Below are 15,773 nucleotides of genomic sequence, written 5' to 3'. Positions count from 1 at the left end.
CGTTGTCTGTTGTTGGGGTTTAAAAATTGATGGAGTAAGGGTCTGAAGCTCCCTCCACTTGCTGCCCCTAGTGTTAGTGCGTACAGTAGGACCAGGGTTACGGTTGTTGCTTCCTTCAGTACTAGCCCTATTACCAAAATGTGATCTATTATCATTATTACCAACAACATTTGAATTTCCTATGAGTTGTGCCATTAACTGGGTTAATTGTTGTTGTCCTTGAGCTAGTACCTGAGCTATTTTTTTATTTTCCCCTAAATTAATTGTTGTCCCTGCTACCACCCTTGTAAAATCAAATTTGTCATCTCTGTCAGTCCATGAATCAATACTTGCAAGATATCTTTGGTATCTGGTCCTCCTCGATCTTCCCTATTCCCCGTGGTTGATCTGCAGTTAACCTTATTCTTTCTGACTGTAATGTTACTAGTATCGCCCGGAAGCATACAAGGTTGACACCCTCCCAAACTAGCAGGATTTCAGCTCTTATACCACTGTAATTCTTCCAGCTCTGATACCAACAAATTCAAATAATGTCATCTTGTGGAAAGCAGTATTGTTTCTCCACAACACAATAAACATTCAAAATACTATAACAAATTCCACAGTGCAATATGTTCCAGATTCAATAATCCAATGAAACCCAAGTTCACCAAGACTTAAACTACTTTTATATTTGGACTAAGGACTAAGTTCACCTAATTTAACCTGTAATCCTAGAAATTCCTTCTGCGAATACCGACCAGAGAGGATACTGACTCACTTAAACTGATAACCGTACTCATTCTTGAATTCAACACCCTTCAGGAATTTGTCTAGACCAACTTCAATGCCTCTGCAACTTCTTCAGGGAATTCCGGTCTATTATAGTCCTTGGACAGACTCTCACATTGCCTCAGATGACCAACAGAGTTCTGTACAGGATACATGAGTTCTCCTACGTAATGTTACCCTAGAAACCCTTCGCACTTGTCTCAGAACAAAGTGATTCCAGGTGATTCGGATCTGCTCCAGGCTAGGCCAACCTTCTGCATGCCCTCAGAACAGAATGGATTTTGCTCCAAGGGTGAACTAGGATCCCTCAACACTTTATCATTCAAAAGCTTTACATCAAAATTATTCTCAGCAAGTGCTTCACTAAACAAAACCATACTGTGATCCTGACTCCAAGAAGCTCTAAGAGAACTATCAGCTTGCCTTCACATAACACCTCTTATACGTCCAAAAACACATGAGATAATACAGGGGAAAATGCCTCAAGAAACAAGTAAAAGCCATTTCATTTCTGCAATTGGCATCAATGACAGATCAAGAGCTTATTCTAAATAGAAACAAATGTGAGCTTTTCATGCCTTTTGTTGCTTTGTCAGATGACTTTGATTAAGAATCCTTTGGAACGTACTCATCCTTTACTACAACATCATGATCAAAGCTGAGAAGGGTTTTTAATGAAATTTCAAGTTTTTCTTTTAACCAGTTCACATCAAGAAAATTCTAGAGATACAGAGAGCCTTGGGTAGCATTTGCTAACAGATAGGAAATCCCTTTCAACTTCAATAAGACTGTAAGGCTTGCTTTCAAAATTATTGCAAGTGTAATCTCACTTTCTCTTGTTATATTTTACAAATCCTCCTTTATCCTATCATACTCGCATTGAAGCAGAGTTTTGTCATCATTCAAAACGACTACATCCAATGCTTATATCCTTTATAACTTCATCAGGAACAGATTCACTATCTGTTGTGCTTTAATTCAGTCTGAAAGTCCTCAGGAGGATAAATTCTTTGAAAGGTAGGAATAGCATCTTCAATATTTCTCTTTCTAATAAGTCATCAGGGTGATTATGCCAACCATGTGAATGTCAACAGTCAAACAGCAGTCCCTTTCCAGCCAGCAGCAGCAGATTTCAAGGGCCAGAGTAGATCTTGAAGAGGAGGCACTTTCTAGCATCCGGGCAGCACATTTTCTCACCTGGGGTTTGTCTAGCTTGCTTTAGCAAGCCCAGTTGCACACATTCCATACATATATTGTAAACTCCTATTTGATAATAAAATGGCTCAACTTGGCGCAGTTTTTGGCTAAATTTTTGGGTGTCTAATTGCATGTTGAATTTTTGTGTTGGATGTGGTGTTTTTGTTTTGATTATCATTGTTAATTCTTAGCAGGAATATTACAGTGGTATCAGAGAACCGGTCTTGGCTTTAGCCATGGGGGAAATCTTCTATGATCACAGAAGAGAAGTAGAACATTATTTACTGGAGGCATAGATACAGGCAATGTCACATGGCTCGGGTTCGAGTTCGGGTTCGACAATGATTAGGTTCGGTTTGAGTTCGAATGTTTTGATGAGGTTCATCATTAGGTTCGTATATATATATATATATATATATATATATATATATTAATTTAAAATGAATTATACTATAAAATAGTAAGAAATCAACATCAGTAAACATCAAAAATGCTATCACAAACATGGAAACTGCAAGGATAAATTACAAGCTTGAGTTGCGACTGGAAGTTATGATTTTTGATCTATGGACTTGGTCAATGGCTATGAGGTTCGATGAGGTTCGCCGAACCTCAAATTTTTTTTTAAGGTTCGCCAAAATTCGAACCTCAAGGTTAAAGTTCAACGAACCTTGTGACATAGGATACAGGAACCGGGAGAGGGAATTGGAGATCACACTTGATACTGAGGCCCCAGAACAGGAGATAAAGGAAGCAAACATGGTGGAACCAATGAGCAAAGAGGAGGCAGCATTCAATAGCCTCTTGAAGGCTTTGAGTGACTTGGCGAAGGGACAGAAAGAGATGCTGAAAGAGATTAAGCAGCAGAACCAGGACAAGAGCGTCCACCGGGATTTTGTGTTCAGGGAGACCTCAAGGCTTCCCATCAATATAACCATCATTCCCCTTTGACTCGCACACACGCTTTCAGTGAGCCAACCAGGACTACATTGCTCATGTTTTTACCTTCAGGAGTTGGTAAGCAAGTTGGGCGGGATGAGACGCCCATGGGAGAGTATTTCCGAGAGTCGCAATCGATGGGGGATGAATTTCGAGCTCTGCACAAACTTTCCAGGATTTCTGCCAGCTCAAGCAAAATGATAGGGTCAAGGGCGCAAGAGGTTTAGGCACACAGAACTCAGAGCTGCAACGTACCATTGGGAGGATGTATCTCCCCACATTCGATGGTTCATCCAAGTGCACGGCTAGGGCATGGGTTGAGAAGTTAGATACGTATTTTCAGCTTAGCCGAATGACTAAGGTGGAAGCCATCAAAATGGCTACCTTGCACTTGGAGGGAGAGGCACACAATTGGTGGTTCCATGGGTTGACCACGCTAGGGCATGCCAGTGTGACTTCCTATGAGGACTTCACATGGAGGGTTGTGGAGCATTTTGACAGGAGGGATCCGGAGGCACATTTCAGAGAGTTGACCCAGCTCAAGTAGACAGGTAGCCTCGAGCATTACATATCATAGTTCTTGAGGGTGTCAGTGATGGTATTGGACTTGTCAGATGCCAGGAGGGTCTACACCTTTGTGGAGGGTTTGGTTGAGCCCTTGCGTGGGCTAGTGAGGGCAAGTAAGCCCACCACTCTACAGGAGGCAGTGAATCACACAAGGGATTTGCAAGACGCAATTCCCAAGACTAGGGCACCAATTCCACCACGATCTCCCTTTCCATAGAGGGGCTGAGACACTAGAACCCACCACAGAGAGATGTTTAGGGGCGTGGACAGTTGGATGATGAGATTAGGAGAGACCTCTGTAGGAGGAAGTTGTGCTTCACTTGTCAGGAGCCATGGGCACCTGGGCATAGGTGTACCAAGGGCAAGGCCCATTATATAGAGGTGTTTTCTGACAGTGAGTCGGAGGATGGTTTGGAGCAGGAGGATGATGTAGGAGGTGGTGAGTTGCAAACCATTGGAGGTAGCGGAGGAGGAGGAGCACCACCACCACCTAGTGGAGACCTCTTCAAACCCACCGGAGGGGTCATCACTTCACAGAGGAGAGTCCCCAAGTATTTGACGCTGAGGATCACGGGCACGGTGCAGGGACAGTGTGTGGCAGTTTTGGTGGACAGTGGGGCAACCCACAACTTTATTGATGCCCAAATGGTGGAGCGGAGGGGTATATAGACTGAGAGCTTTGAGGGGTTTTCAGTCCCGGTGCCAAGAGACGGGAGTATGCAGTGCACCTGGTATGTCCCTAGTTTGACAATGATTACGAGAAATTACTCTATGATCGATCACTTCTTTGTGGTCGATGTTCCAAAAACCAACAAAGTCATGCGTGTCCAGTGGCTCTATTCCTTGGGACGAGTCACTACAAATTGGAAGAAGCTGGAGATGGAGTTCATGGGGCCAGATAGGAATCTGGTGTTGCTGAGAGGGATGCATCCATACCCACCACAGGCGGTGCCAGCACATCAGATGGAGACTGACTTGCCACATGGGGACATAAAGTGGGCAGTGGAGCTTCGAATTACAGAGACAGTGACTCAACCACGGCCAACACCAAGACATTCAGGAGATATTAGATAGGTACCCAGCAGTTTTTGGAGACATTCCTCTAGGTCAACCACCTGACCGAGGATTTGAGCACATGATTGAGTTAGAGGAGGGTGTGCATGTCGTGATCACCACTCCATACCAACATCCCAAGACATACCAGGGTGAGATTGAGCGTGCCATACACAGGTTGTTGGCCTTGGGGCAGATTAGGCCCAGTTCGAGTCCCTTCTCCTTTTCAGTTGTACTGGTGAAGAACAAGGGTGGGACCCTCCGCATGTGTATCGACTACCGGGCTTGAACAAGAAGACGTTGAAGAACCAGTCCCTGATTTCGCGCATAGATGAGCTGATGGACGAGCTTATAGGAGCTAAATACTTCTCTAAGATTGATTTGCGCTCGAGCTACCATTGTTGAGAAATCCAAGGGCAACTAAATTAGGTGATATCTCTAACTTTGATAATTGCTTGTGATGTATTTTTGCTTAACTTGATTATCTTCTTCTTTTACTTGATTATAATTAGTGTTCTTATCATCAAACAACTACCAAACAATAAAGAACAATGAGACAAGAGGACACAAGATATAGGCTATTAGCCAAGGTCAAAACCTCTCCTCTTGAGAGGAAAACCCACAAGAATTCTTCTCTTCTTATAGAACTTCAATTGACGAATTCCAAGACCTAGACCCTTGACGAAGACTCCTCCAAGACCAAGTCAACCTTTTCCTTTTCTAGCAAAGTCAAACCAAGTCAATGTTTTCCTTGTTTCAATTGTAATCTCTCTTATGACCTAGGCTTCGGACCTACAACCTTAGGCTGCAATTTTGACCTGCCATTTTTGGCTACTGCAAAAACCCTAGTTTCCACTTGTGGGGGACGATGCAATGTTTTCACCCTTCTCACTTCTTTGCTTGGACAGTGGCTTCTTCTTCAACAACTCAGCTTGCAAGATGGCTTCTCTTACCCTCGTTCTCCGCCTCCTATTGTGACTACAATAATTCGGTCTTTGCTGCAACAAATAGTACCCAGACTTCTTCGCACGTGAGGAATTTCAACCCTAAAACAATCTTCAAAAGTTTGGATTCTTCCTTCTTGAAGTCTTCTCTTCCTTCATTGATTTTAGGTCACCTCTCCTTGCTTTGATCGAACTTCTTGATGCTTGATGGATGGATCCTTGAATGAGGTTGAATGCTCCTATTTATAGGCGTCCTTGAGTGCCCTAATAGGCCAACTTGTCCCCCTAGGTAGGCCGACTTGTTCCTTTTGAAGGTCAACTTGCTCTAGCATTATGACAAGGTTTTAGAGGGTCTTTGACTCTAGTTTGACTCAAAAAAAAATTCTTTACAATATGTAACTATTGACACCTAATCCGAAACGGATGGGTGAACTGGACAGTCATCAAGAAGATGAACTGATCTGTTGTATTTATGTATATAAATATGAGTTAGCTAATGAATAATAAAATCAGTTTTCTCTCCCGCTCATTCTGGAGTTACCCTGGCCTGACATGGTATCAGAGCACAGGTCCCAGAAATAGTTGTAACTCCTGCTGTCCTGAGAGCTGCTCATACCTGAGCGTTTCTGCCTCTGTCCTGAGACTGCGCACTGTCCTGAGACTGCGCTCCTCTGCCCTGAGCACTGCCAACGCGTCTGTCCATATTCCATAATGTTCTCTGTCCTACGCTGCTCTGCCTCTGACATGGCCTCTGGCATCGTTTTTGGTTCATGAAACGCCACTGCAATCTCTCTCTATTCCATTCTTTGAATCCGATTCAATAGCTAGGACTACCTCTCTTTTTTTCTTCTGCGGAAATTTGAACTCAGGGTTTCGTATCTGAGACCAACCCTTTTTTTTGTTGCTATGCTGGGGAATTGATCTCAGCATCACCACAGTGGCCTATGCCTGGTGCCTCCACGCAGGATCGAACTACGGACCTTCAGTTTACAAAGCCGTGAATATACTGAATATTGCTGAGACCGCGGCCTTGGTTATTGTGAGTGCTCGATAAGAGCGTGGAGGTTATTGGTATCGCCCGGCGTTTTGTGATTCGCAGACCCTCTCGCTTTCTCTTTTTCGGAGTTAGAAGTATATGTATGCAGGGTGTTTCATTTGGAAATGCCAGCGGAAATACGCTATATGTATTTCTGAGTGTTCTGTTATTACTCTGAACTCATCGTCGAAAAACCAAACCCTCTGTCTGGTCGGAAGTTGTGTGGTATTTACATTGGGCAGCGGCTTTAGGTAGATCTGCACGGGCTTGAATCGGCCTGAGAGGTACATCTATTGCGAGGCCTCCTCATGTAGCAGGAGGGATCCCTCTATTGCGAGATCGACCTCTCTTGGATGCGTTTCCTAGAATCTCTAACTCCTTGTATAACCAACATCATTGGCTCTTTCCTACTCTACATTGAAGGCTGCCATCTCATTCAAATATGCCATTAATATGCCAGGAAATTGTGTTGTGTTATATGTTGTGAATTATGCGTTGAATGTCTTTTTAAGGTCGTGACCTGGTGCATTTGAACTGCTACATGTGTTTGAATGGTATGTGACATCAAAGACTGTGTATGGTGGTTCGATGAGCGTGAATTATTTCTGCATTAAAAAATGAGATCATGTTAGTTATTGTCAATGCTACATTAATTGTGGTATGCATTGGTCTCTGCGCTGGCCTGCCACATTGTTTTTTTGCAGAGCCGAACGGATGTGGATCATCTTTCATAGTGACGTAGGTACAAGAGAGATGATTTTAATGGCGGTATAATGTTGTGCTGTTGATATGCATTTATGATGGCAGTTTTGAGTTTGGAGGTGATATAGTGATATTGCACAGTTTTTTATTTTTGGTAATGCTGTATTGAAGCATAAAGTGATATAATATTTCAATGAAATTCTGATGCCTTCTGTCACACATTAGAGGGATTTGTAGAAAATATAGTGCATAAGGCTGTAAGGAAGTTTTTTATCAAGCAGAAGTATTTTTTACAGAATGCATTCAATCATCTCTATGGTCGGAATAGTTCTCACTGGCAAGGAGAACTATTCTGAATGGTCTCGGATGGTAAAACACACCCTCATCTACAATGAGCTGTGGAAAGGAGTGTGTGTCGGAGAAGAAGACAAAGACCCTGTGCAGCGTACATCAGATAAAGAACTTGTCATTTGGGAAAACAAGAACAGCAAAGCCTATGCATTGATCGCAGCATCTGTAAATGAAGAAGTAAGTCGTCATATTTCATCCTATTCCACTGCCTTTGAAGCTTTACAAAAGCTGAAAGAACTCTATGATTCACATTCTGCACTTGAAGTTGTTCAGCTCATGATTAAACTCTTCACTCTTGAACTGAAAAATAATGATCCCCTTGCTCTTGCATCTGAAATAAAGTCTATAATGCATGATATTAAATCCACTAAGGTGGAGCTGGATATCTCTCTTATTGCCTTTCTCAAAGCACTCTATCCTACCTACTCTAATTATCTTGAGTCTTTACAAGCAAATGGAAATCTTAAAGACATAACCTTTGAGTCTCTTGTGAAAAAGTTTGCTGAAAGAGAGAAAGCCTTTGGAAAGAAAACAGTCCCTGAATCTTCTGAAGAGACTGTTTGCCTTTCTCATAAAGAAAAGCATCCTGCTCAAGATTCTACAAGAGGAAGAGGTGGACGAAGAGGAAGAGGAAGATACTTCAGAGGCAAGGGGGGCAGACATTCTCAAGCAGAAAAGGCAGATCTGCATTGCATTCGCTGCAAACGAAATGGATCACATCATGCTTCTACATGCAAGCTACCATGGGACAAGGTTGAGCAGAGAAGAAACCAGAAGAAAGGTAAAACTGATGACACAGACAAAGGTAAAGCACCTGAATCCGCTCACTATATTGAGGCACAATGTAACATTGGAGTAAATGAAGATTTGTTTAATGCTTCACTTGCTTCTTCGAAAAATGACTGGTTGCTTGATTCGGGAGCAACCTGTCATATGACTCATAGGAAAGATTTTTTTGAAGATTTCACTGACAATGTTGATGGAGCAGTATACTTTGCAGATCAGTCAAAAATCAAGCCATCAGGGCTTGGCACAATCAGGCTTAAACTGCCTGGTCTTCCAGATTTTCTTCTGGATCATGTTCTATATCTCCCACAGCTCAAGAGAAACTTGTTGTCCCTGGTCCACATCCGCCAGCAAGGTCACTCCATTCATATGTTTGATGGAAAGCTTGAGGTAAGAAAGGCATCTGACCATTCACTTGTCATGAGGGGTATAGAAGAAGAAAGACTTCTTAAACTGCAAGGAACCTCTGCTCATGCACAACATTTTTCATATATTTCTCATCATGAAGAAGGTACACTTTCATCAAGTTTATTATGGCATGCTAGATTTGGACATTTAAACTATGATAGTCTCCGCTTGTTGAAGAAAAATGGTGTTGTTGGTTTGCCTACAATTCCTAGAAAACATAAGCAATGTGATGCTTGCATTCTAGGAAAGCATAGCAAACAGTCTTTTCATGATTCAAATTCAAGAGCACATAGGAAGCTTGAACTCATTCATTCAGATTTATGTGGTCCAATGCCTGTTTCTTCTGCAAATGGAAATAAATATATCATGACATTTATTGATGATTACACCAGAATGTGTTGGGTTCATTTATTGAAGAACAAATCTGATGCTTTTCAAACATTCAAGAATTTTCATAAATGGATTGAAAATGATGCACAATCTCATATTGGGTCTATTCGCACTGATAATGGAAAAGAATATACATCAAATGAATTTGAACACTATCTTCGCCAACATGGGATTAAACATCAAACAACTGTGCCTTATAATCCTCAACAGAATGGTGTAGCTGAAAGAATGAACAGAACAATTTTGAATATGGTACGATCCATGCTTTTCTTCAAAAATGTAAAGACAATGTTTTGGGCTGATGCTGTTCTATGTGCTGCATATATAAAGAATAGATGTCCATCTAATGCTATAAGAAACAAGACTCCTTATGAATTGTGGTATGGACATGTTCCTTCGGTAAAACATCTCAGGATTTTTGGTTCCACTTGTTATGCTTTAATACCAAAGGTACATAGAAACAAACTTGGTGCTAGAAGTCGTAAGTGTATCTTCCTGGGGTATTCAAACACATCTAAAGCATACCGCCTCTATGATGAAGTAAATAAAAAGTTTGTTTTATCTAGAGATGTCATTTTTCTTGAATCATCCAAATCTGACAGTGTTGTTGAGCGGCAACTTGATCGCTTGGATAAATTCACAAAACCGAAATCATTTCAAGAGTTTGATAATCAGATTCCACATCTTGAAGGGGGGATTCCTATACTAGATCAACATGTGGAATCTTCTTCTGAAGAACAATCTCCCTTGCATGACACTCCAACAACGGATGATGCTTTAAGTGATGTAATTGATAGAATTGGGAGACTCAATCTTGATTCAGATCCAACTCAATCAACAGAGCAGCCTGGACCATCTCAGAAAGGTCCCCCAAAGTGGCTGACAAAGACACTTGAAAGTGTTCATCCTGATGAAATTGGAAAAACAGGAACCAGAAATACAAACCGACAAGATGGAGGTGATGTAGATAACTCTAATTCACCTGTTGATATGGATGTTACTTATGATTGTGAATTGAACTTGTCTACAGATTTTGAACCAACTTCCTTCAAAGAAGCTGCTTCTCATGATGAATGGAAAGAAGCGATGCAAAGGAGTATGATGCCCTCATAAAGAATGGCACTTGGAAGCTGGTTGATCCTCCATTTGGAACCAAACCAATTGGCTGCAAGTGGGTCTACAAGAACAAATACAAAGCTGATGGCTCACTTGACAAGCACAAAGCTAGGCTTGTGGCAAAAGGTTTTGCACAGAAGGAAGGGGTCGATTATGAGGAAACTTTTGCCCCCACAGCAAAATGGGCCACCATCCGGACACTCTTTGCACTAGCTGCTCAGAACGGTTGGAAAGTCCATCAAATGGATGTAAAAACTGCATTCTTGAATGGAGATCTAAAAGAGAATGTTTTTATGTCCCAGCCTGAAGGATTTGCTATGAAAGGACATAAACACAAAGTATGCAAACTTGTGAAGTCCTTGTATGGCCTCAAACAAGCACCACGAGCCTGGTATGAAAAACTAACTGAGCATCTTCTGAAACTCAACTTCAATCATTTTGATCTTGATGATGCAACTTTATTTGTCAAGAAAGTTGGCAAAACAGTTGTATATCTTGTGGTATATGTAGATGATCTTTTAATGACAGGGAACAATGAAAGCTATATTGCATCCATAAAGAAAGAATTAGGAAAAAATTTTGAAATGACTGATTTGGGCTATGTTCATTACTATCTTGGCATTGAAGTAACCCAACATCCAAAGTCCATATTTCTTTCTCAAAAGAAATACATTGGAGATTTGTTAAACAGATTTGGCATGACAGAGTGCAATCCCCTTTGTACTCCAATGGAACAAAACTTGAAGCTCACATCTATTGAAGGAAAGGAATTTGAGGATGCAACAAAGTATAGATAGCTTGTAGGAAGTCTCATCTACCTCACTACTACCAGACCAGACATATCATTTGCTGTTGGAATCCTCTCCAGGTTTATGCAAAAGCCTTGTGAGGGACATTGGTCTGCTGCAAAAAGAGTTCTAAGGTACTTGAAGGGAACTCAAGACCTTGGAATCAAGTATACACAGGTGGACGACTTCAACCTGATTGGATACTCTGATTCAGACTTTGATGGAGACAAAGAAACTGGGGTATCTACTTCAGGATATGCTATGAGTCTTGGATCAGGAGTTGTCTCCTGGAGATCACGCAAACAATCAGTACCAGCAGATTCCACAACAGAAGCAGAATATGTGGCAGCAGCTGAAGCAACGAAAGAAATTGTGTGGCTCAGGAAAATTCTTGAAGATTTGCAGGTAAAACAAATACAATCAACTCCACTCATGATTGATAACACATCTGCAATAAAGTTGGCCAAGAACCCAAAGTTCCATGATCGTACTAAGCACATCAATACTAAATATCATCTGATCCGACATCATGTTGAGGCCAAAACAATCCATCTCCGTCATTGTTCCACAAACGAGCAAATTGCAGACATCTTCACCAAAGCGCTTGGAAGAGAAAAGCTTGAAAGATTCAGAACGATGCTTGGACTCACCAACATCCCTTCAGATTAAGGGGGGGAATGTTGACACCTAATCCGAAACGGATGGGTGAACTGGACAGTCATCAAGAAGATGAACTGATCCGTTGTATTTATGTATATAAATATGAGTTAGCTAATGAATAATAAAATCAGTTTTCTCTCCCGCTCATTCTGGAGTTACCCTGGCCTGACAGTAACATGCCCAAAAGGGTCTTCTTTACATGACAATGACTCAATTGACTTGTAGACTCAATGACAAGCCCCAGAAGCACTCAATGGATGCTTGACCAATAAAAAGAAATTTCTCTTGAGCATGAAACCCATGCCTCAAGAATGACAATAATAAATTTATTTTTCTCTCTTAATCAACTACATAAAATCATGATTACATGTGTCATTATTAAGACTGAACCTAGTTACATATTTCAACAACCACCACATCGAGCTGCAAGAGCGAGACATCCCAAAGACAGCTTTCTGATGCCATTATGGGCATTTCGAGTTTTTGGTGATGCCCTTTGGGCTAACCAATGCCTCTAATACTTTCCAGTCTTACATGAACCAAGTGTTCTGCAAGCAATTTTGCAGGTTTGTGCTAGTGTTCTTCGATGACATCAAGATCTACAGCAGAACTTGGGAGGAGCACTTAAGGCATTTGGAGGAGGTGCTTCATATTCTTGAGGAGTAGCAGTTATACGCCAAGGTGTCCAAATGTGAGTTTGGACTGACAAAGATGTTATACCTTGGCCACATCATCGGAGAGGATGGGGTGCGTGTGCACCAAGAGAAGATCAGGGCCATACTGGATTGGCCTACACCCAGGAGTGTGACTGAGCTATGGGGATTTTTGGGCATTTGCACCTATTACAGGAAGTTCGTGAAGGGGTTTTCACAGTTGGTAGCACCCCTCACCGATCTGACCAAGAAAGGTGTGTTTGAGTGGATAGATGTAGCGTAGGGGGCTTTTGAGCACCTCAAACAGGTGATGAGCAGTTGTCTGGTGTTAACGCTGCCAAATTTTTAACAGTCATTTGTACTGGAATGTGATGCGTCCAATGAGGGCATTGAGATTGTTTTGATGCAGGATCGGAACCCCATAGCATTTGAGTCGGAAACTCCTTATTCATGAGAGGCTCTATTCTATAGATGACAAGGAGATGTTGGCCATCACGCATGCATTGGTCAAATTCTGACAATATCTGGTGGGAAACAGGTTCAGGGTGAAGACTGACCACAACAGTCTTCAATTCTTTTTGGAGCAGAGAGAGCTCAAGGAGAAGCAACAGAAATGGGTCAGCAAGATCCAGGCCTATGATTTTGGCATAGAGTATGTATTAATTTTAGGTATGTTCTACGCTTAGAGCAATTTATTTCAATTTTCACAGTTAGCTCAATATCTTTTCCAAATTAGCAATCATATCAGCATTAAAGTAAACTACAGATAGAACATAAACATAAATCGCAGAAGACAAGCTAAGACAAGAGGACACAAGATGTAGCGCTAGCCAGGGACAAACCCCAATGTGGGGAAACCCTTGATCAATTCTTCTTTTATGTTCTTCAATAGTTCAACACAGAGAGAGAGAGAGAGATAGTACATTTACAACAGAAGTCAACACTTTGACTTATCTAGATAAGAGCATAGATCATCTCTAAGAAGATGATACACGAGATCAGTTGAAGACATGCGCTTCAACTGATTCTCCAAGGTGACTACTTCACCTATCATTGTGCTGCATCTCATCATCATGTTGCACCTCACCATGCTGCACCATGTTGCACCCATCATCACAATGCTAGACCTCATCACTGTTGCACCTTATGCTACACTGTTGTCCCATGTGCCATTGTTGAACCATGTTGTCATACAGCGTGTCTCATGTGCTTGCAGCACCATGCTTGCCACTGCTATCCATGTTGTCCACGCTTGCCATGTTGCACCATGCTTGCCATGCTATCCATGCTTTCCATGCTATCCATGCTATCCATGTTGCACCATGCTTGCCTTGCTATCCATGCTTGTTGCTGTCCATGCTTGCTATTGTCATGTAATAGTTGTTGTCCCACTTTGTTGCCTTGTCATAGCTGTTGTCCCACTTGTGCCACTGTTGCACAATTGTCATAGTTGTCCTATGTCATTGGGTTGTCCCATCAAAGTTGTCGTCCCAACATGCTGCTATCCCATTGTCCTATTTGTTAGTGGCATTGCAGCTCCTATGTGGCAGTATCCAACACCTTTGTATTGTTGTTCATGGACAGAATTCAGTCACTAGTTAGGGCACCCTCCTGTAACCTACAATAGTCCAACAATCAACCCATAACTCACCTTGAATTATGCGGCCTCCCTTTCTTTATAAGGGAGGTGACCTCACTGGTTGAGGAGCCACCTACAGCTCCATGTAGAGGGTTGTTTTAACCATCAAAACAATACTTACAGGCCTGCGACTTTCACACGAACCTTGCTACCTCTTCAAGTGGTCACAAGGGTGACCTTAACGTCCCTTTTCCTTCGCTGAAGTAGGCCTTGTATTGCTGCCTTCTAGCCCAGCTCCTAGGCCCTCCTAACAGCAGCTCAATCCTCCAAAAGACCCATGACTTTGCTACGGCTAGGACCTATTAGGGCAGTGTATATCCTTTTCTTGATTGTGGTTAGGTTACCCTTAAGATAACGTAGGTTAGGGCTGCCTTAGAATAGTGTCGGGACTGCCTTCCATCTACATCTAGGGCTGCCTTCTATCTGCATCTAGGGAAACCTCTTTTCCATCTCTAGGGCTTCCACTCCTAGATTTCTCTTCCACTAAAACCCAAGACAAGTGGAGAGAAATCAAGATAGAAATGTGTGTGAGAAATGACTCTCAAGCCATTTCCTTTTATACTAAAACGTTGAGCACATGTCGGATTTATTTGGTTGTTGGCCGACCTTGACGAATTGTCTTATAACACAAATAAATTCATAACTCAATGAATACTTATCGGAATCGGATGATATTTAGATCAATCCTACACCTCTCGATGAGAGGGATCCAAGAAAAATATCAGCTGTCATAAATAAGATGACCCACATGGAGTTTGGTCCTAGTTGCCAATTTTAACACTCCCTCTCAACTAGGGAGAACTCCATCTGCTGATCCATATGTCCGATTGTACTATCTCTGCCATCAGTGCCCTGCATTGCTCTGCTCTGGTGTGTTGAGCTCTGCTCTACTTTGTTCTGCTGAACCATGAAGAAGAAGAATTGATCGAGAATGTCTCATACCATTCTCTACTGACCCGAAGACAGTTCCATATGAAGAGAGTGTGTCATACCACTCTCATTGACCCGAAGTCAGTTTCATTGATCCCAAATCAATGGAGGTCATCCTACCATAGGGAGTATGGTGGATACAACGATGCGTCCATCAATCGTACTACTATGGTCCCTAACCCCATTTCCCTGCTCATTGGCCAGATGAGAGGTACTTCTTATGAGTCCCAAACTACATGGGTAGGATGCCTCAACAGGAGAACCACTCATCCTGTCCCTAAGTCACCATGGGGTATCACAGGGGAAGGTTGAGCCATTCACCCTGTACACAGCGCACCATTAGGGGAGGGTGAGTCGCCCTATGGTCGCTTGTTGCTCCAATATGTACCCCAAGCCCCTTGGAGCTCTCAAAGCTCAATGCATGCAACATGCAAGACCCTCATAAGAAGGTCTCTCAACGACTCCAAGTCGTTCGGGAAAGTCACAAATTTGACCTTTCCCCGGGGCTTTAACAAAATGTCTGCGACCTGTACATCAATCTCAATGTGATAGAGCCTCCTCACTCATCAACGTACCAGATCCCAAATAAGGGAGTATTTGATGTCTATATACTGAAGCAATCATAGAATACAAGATTCCTCAACAATTGAATCCCCCCCCGATTGACACAGAGAATCACGGTGGTATCCATCATGTGTACAAACAGCTCGCTGAAGAGCTTCCACAACCAGGCAACTTCACACGAGATCATACTCGTAGCTATGTATTCGGTCTCAGCGGTGCTTATAGCAACCAACTTTTGCTTCTAGCTCATCCATGATATCGAAGCAGAATCCAAAGAGA

The 15,773-nt window shown here is 42.3% G+C and overlaps 1 protein-coding gene across 1 annotated transcript in view; it reads right to left on the bottom strand.

Annotated features, from left to right (window-relative positions):
• The window catches only part of LOC149191341 (plasma membrane ATPase 1), a 52,148-nt gene that overhangs the window by 22,343 nt on the left and 14,032 nt on the right, over positions 1–15,773 (bottom strand). The gene's annotated exons all lie outside the window — the stretch shown is intronic.

Source organism: Pinus tabuliformis, chromosome 2_2 (genome assembly GCF_031772625.1).
Source record: "Pinus tabuliformis cultivar Carrire ecotype Pingquan chromosome 2_2, CPIR1, whole genome shotgun sequence".
Taxonomy (NCBI): Eukaryota; Viridiplantae; Streptophyta; class Pinopsida; order Pinales; family Pinaceae; genus Pinus; species Pinus tabuliformis.
Note: the sequence above shows the minus strand (reverse complement) of the source record. Positions and strands in the feature narration are given on the sequence as shown.